Here is a 5466-nt window from a genome sequence, read left to right as displayed (position 1 = left end):
GTAGCTAGCTGCATGTAACTTCTGGCGCTGACATCTGCCGGCCTAACTGGTAGACACACGCGCATCTGTCACTACCTGCCGTGGGAAAGTTATCCAGTGTCTCTTATTGGACACGTACATTCACTACCTATAAGAACCTAAATAAATGATATTAAATATTATTCAATCATTTTCAAAATCGGTACACTAGCTTTTGACATTCAGGAGGCGATTTTATCAAAATTTCAGCTTTATAACTATCATAGTTTCAGAGATAAAAAAAATTGCAAAAGTCAAAAACTGACAATTAGGAAACTAAATTCAGTTAGGAAATATAATAGTTTATCCTTTGGTATTATCTAAAAACATAAACAGAGGACTCAATGTGCAGAATTAAGTAATTGAGATTTATGTGTTAAAACTTTAATTATTTTTCGTTTCGGTAATATAAAAATCAGACATATTTATTATTGGTGTCTGAGATTGTTGCGTGAGTATACGTGAGTGAATAAGTGTGTGTATGTGGGACATTCGTCAAATTTTAATGTTGCATTATATACCATCTTAAGTAACTTGCAACAGTTACGCAAGCCTGTCTTGAGGAAATATTCATAGGGAATTTACCCATTTTGCTGATGACGTATGTCTAGGTGTGATTGCTATTGTAACAGAGCAGCCAGAAAGTCAGCGTCAAATCGATCGAAAGACTTGAACCCGGCTAACGGTCTACCCGACGGGAGGCCCTAGTCTCACGACATTTATTTATTACTGGCACCAGCTCGAATCTTTGCGCCAGTGGTGCTTTTTCCCTGGCCGTGTCTTGTTAGGACGACACAGCAAGTGAGGCAGGCCTCACAGTCTTAGTTCGCTTACACAATATAATGGCTATACTTAAGTGTAAAAGAAACTTTTCTCCAACTTCTTCTATTCTATAAAACCATGTCGCATTCAAGAAGAGATTAAAGCTATGTCTTATTATTGGCGTTTCGGCATATCCCAGCTATCTTATTTCTGTACAACAGCAAACTAGTATATCTGTCTCATTGCTAATACAGTTCTTTCTCTCATGATTCCTGTCTGTTTTCCTTCCTCCAGCTCAACTGCTAATTTTTCCCTATTTTTTCTGGGTTTCCTCGGACCAGCCACTTCTACAGATTCGATTCCGTTTTGTGGCCAAGCATTTTTCTTAATATGTCACTACTGCCATTCAACAAGAACGTTTTGTTGTGTGAAAATCACAACCGCAACGTTATTAACACTCACATTAGTACAATGCCATCCATTCAGTACTATAATGCTTATTATTATTGATCATCTTGAGGTTGAAGTTCTTCTGTCCGGGTTTGCATACAAATAAATTTAATGTTAATAATGCCGACATTAGTGTAATGCCATCCATTCAATACTATAAATTTAATATTACCGATCATCTTGAAGTTCAAGCTCTTCTGACCGTATTTGTGTACAAATAAATTTATCTTCCAAAAGGGGTCCGCCTTGAGCAAAACGCAATTTTTGCGTTCCTTCTGTTACCGGACATGTTTTGCTGAAGTTTCAGCACCGTCAGTGAGCTGTTATTTTCTTTCTGGCTACCACATAATGTGGTTCTTCCGCTTTTTATGTTTTCCATTACTGTTGTTTCTTTTCACAGTTCGTCATTTCCTCTGTGCAAATAGTTTGTAAGCAATACAAGTGAAAGTTAAATATTGAAGTTTTTCAAAGTGAAGATCTGTGAAATCCTGAGAAAAATAAAAAAAACTGTGAAAGGAAAACAACTGTAATACGTAAAAAATCCAAGAGAAACACAGCTTGAAGTAACAAAAAATAAAAAACAGTTCACTGATGGTGCTGAAACTTCAACGAAACACGTTTCGGTAAGAGAAGGAAAGAAAAAATTGTGTTATTCTCAAGGCGAACACCTTCCAAAAATAAATTTATTATTATTATTGTCATTATTAATATTATTTTCTACAACTCACTTTGCAGTGTTAGATTTCTAAAGGTAACTGTTTAGAAGTTAATGAAACAAACAAATTCGTTAACAAATTTTCACTAATTATCAGCAGGACAATCAGACTTACCTGACGGAGCTCTCATCTAAGGGAGTACATTATTGCTGGATGCTTGAAACGAAATACAGAACAACTTCACATTTCGCCCTGGTGGGCTGAATGGGTGCCTCCCTTGAATTAAGATAAATGTGATACTTGGCAGATACGGGAAAAAAGATCAGTATCGCATATTTCCAACTTTGGTGGTAATTTGCAGGAGGGGCCTTTTTCAGGGCTTAAATAGCTGGTATAATTCTAAGATGCGTTGCGAAATGGAACGATCAATTTATATCAGTAAATGGTATGGTGAGCGGAAGACTTCGATCTGGTGTAAAAATTCTCTGAAAGTATAACGTGTGTGTGTGTGTGTGTGTGTGTGTGTGTGTGTGTTAACGAAACCACATACAGGACGCTAATGCAGACTACTAAGACTACAACAGAAAAACGTTCAAGTGTTTGGGCCCTTATTGGTTCCGCGTTTCAGAATAATTTTGAAGGAATTCTTAAGATTTCTCGCAAGACTGTAATTAGTCAGTGTAGTGCAGTGATGGAGGACTGGAGAGAATAATTTCGGAATCTTTAAGAAAACAGAAATTTCGCTGAAAATAATAATAACAGTAAACGAAGCATCTACTCTCTTGGTTTGAGGAGAATAAATTGTACTGTATTCTGCAGGAGCTGCATCCTTCCAGAAACTTCACAGAAATGCATTCAATCTCTGTTGAAAGGAAAATTCCATCATTAAATATTATGCAGTTCTTTTGGTTTCCACTTATTGTTGATGGAAGTCACTCACACTGATGACATGGGAAGTTGTCGATCATATCGATCGACGGGACACAGTGAATAAGCGACTGGACTCCCATACGGAGGACGGCAGTTCAAGGCCGCCACCGACCATACAGATTTACGTTTCCAGCGTTTTCCCTAAATCGCTTAACGCAAGTGCCAAAATGGTTGTTTTGAAAAGGAGACCGCTGATTTCCTTCCGTACCCTTTCGCAATATAAATGTATGCCAAGTCTCTGATTAGATGAACTTCGGGCAGTTTACAACAGTCGAGGAAAATGGAATACCGCGATTTCCCATCCTTCGAGTCGTGCTTCCAAGCAGGAGCGCTCGATCTGTTTCAAAATGATCCTGTGGTGCTTTGTAACACGTCCAGTTGGTCTCCAGCCATCGTATCAGTTACGGGGCAGCAAAAAATTCTTTCGTAGTTTTGACAAAATTTAGTTAGGGCCGGCCGGAGTGGCCGAGCGGTTCAAGGCGCTATAGTCTGGAGCCGCGCGGCCGCTACGGTAGCAGGTTCGAATCCTGCCTCGGGCATGTATGTGTATGATGTCTCTAGGTTAGTTTCGTTTAAGTAGTTTTAAGTTCTAGGGGACTGATGACCTCAGAAGTTAAGTCCCACAGTGCTCAGAGCCATTTGAACAATTTTTCTTTTAAAGTTAGGTTTTAAGAAACATGCAATAATTATCGAAAATTTACACTATCGATTAAAACTAGGCAGTTTATTAGGTAAAAGAGTCCTAGATCGTTATATGTTGCTCGATTTTTGGCTATCGATATAGTTAGATCTGTTGTTATGTTTTGAAATCGAAGATGGTATGTAGGGCTATATGCAGTATTTGGTATTGCGTAAAACTCACATTGACTGTGCATGTGCTGAGAACGAAAGTAATGTTTGTGACTTATGCAAATATTAAGATAACTGGCACACGTGATCACATGTTGTGATAGATTTATTTTTGTTTTCCTCAATGACTGGTTTTGACAAAGTCTAACTCTCATCTTCTCATCTACAATGTATCATGAGAAAAAAACATTCCTTTGACAATTCGCATCTGTACATCCACTATACAGCAGAAAAAAAACATAACCAAATATGACAACGTTTTGTACAATTTTTTCTTTTTATCTCAGCTGTTATATCATTTCACTTCTCCCAAATGGACAGGGGGTGGGCTGTCATCGGATACTATTTACCGCTACATGAGAATAGACATTTTAAAAACAAAGTATAAAAACTGGATAGGGCGGTTGACGAAAATTGTGGTGTTAGTATACGGCGGACCCGCGTGTCTCCACTATCAGTGATTGCAGACCGAGCGCCGCCACAAGGCAGGTCTAGTCTAGAGAGACTCCCTAGCACTCGCCCCAGTTGTACAGCCGACTTTGCTAGCGATGGTTCACTGTCTACATACGCTCTCATTTGCAGAGACGACAGTTTTAGCATTGCCTTCAGCGACGTCGGTTGCTACGACCTAGCAAGGCGCCATATTCAGTTACTAAAATTACTATCTTCAAGAATGTATTCTGAACAGATAATATTGTGAATCATGTACCGTCAAGAGAGATGTTCATCATTAATTAATTAAAGTTAAGTATCAAACTAGTTACGTCCGCTTTCTGAATTCTCATTCCTTGTCATGTTCCAGACCTCACGTCAGTATAGTTCTTCCCACGGTGTTGGCTCTTCTGCTGACACAAAAAAATTGACTTATCTCCAATAAAGAGGCATGTAGTCAGTTGCATAAGTTAAAATGTAAAATGCTGATTTGTTCATTAATTTAAATATAAACACAGATGAATGGAAAATGAGTGTTCAACGCACGAATATGTAAAAACAGATAGACAGTTGATAAGGTAAAACATAAAAGACCAGTGTGTTGACTGATTAGAATAGATACAGAGATAAGTGAAGTGATGGGATTGCCAGGGATAACAGTTTCATGGAAATGTAGCATTCAAAAGTAGCGGGTAAGAGGTGGTTCGTTTGCATGCATGCACGTTTGGAGGAGGGATTTGGGAAGAGTGAACAAGGAAGCGGTTCTCAACCAAGGCTTAAGAAGTGGGTGGAGAGGAGTTTAGGAGGAGGGAGACCTGACGAGGGGAGGGTAGTAGGGATCTCCTAGTTGTGCGAGGACGGGTGCACATCACGGCGGATTTAATGGTCGCGTAAGGAAGACAATTAAAGTTTCGTTGGGAGAGGACGTTTTTCACATACCTTCTGTAAATGGTGCTGCTGTGCACAAATTGCACAAACATAACGAAAGAACGATCCACTTATAAAATAAAGGTCCTACATTGGCCTGTCAAATACATAAGGCAGAGTAAATAAAAAGTCGATAGCAGTGGCTCGGAGTGGAAGCGAGTTCGTCAATGGAGACATTGTGTCTATGGCACATTAGGAAAGACTGAGCGGCCACGCAGTGTAAGCGTCGGTTACACGCTTGGTCAACAGTTGCTGTAAGTGATCTATTACATCGATCACTGAATGTCCTTTGAAATAAAAAATAATAATGGCTAGCTACGTTGACACAGGCATGGTTTCTTATATAATGGAAAAATTATCTATCTGTCCAAGTGAAAAGAACTACAGGCATTTAAATAATATTTGAACGTAGGGAAAGGACGGTCGGCACAAACTGAAGCAA

This window comes from Schistocerca americana, chromosome 1 (assembly GCF_021461395.2).
Source record: "Schistocerca americana isolate TAMUIC-IGC-003095 chromosome 1, iqSchAmer2.1, whole genome shotgun sequence".
Classification (NCBI taxonomy): Eukaryota; Metazoa; Arthropoda; class Insecta; order Orthoptera; family Acrididae; genus Schistocerca; species Schistocerca americana.
Note: the sequence above shows the minus strand (reverse complement) of the source record.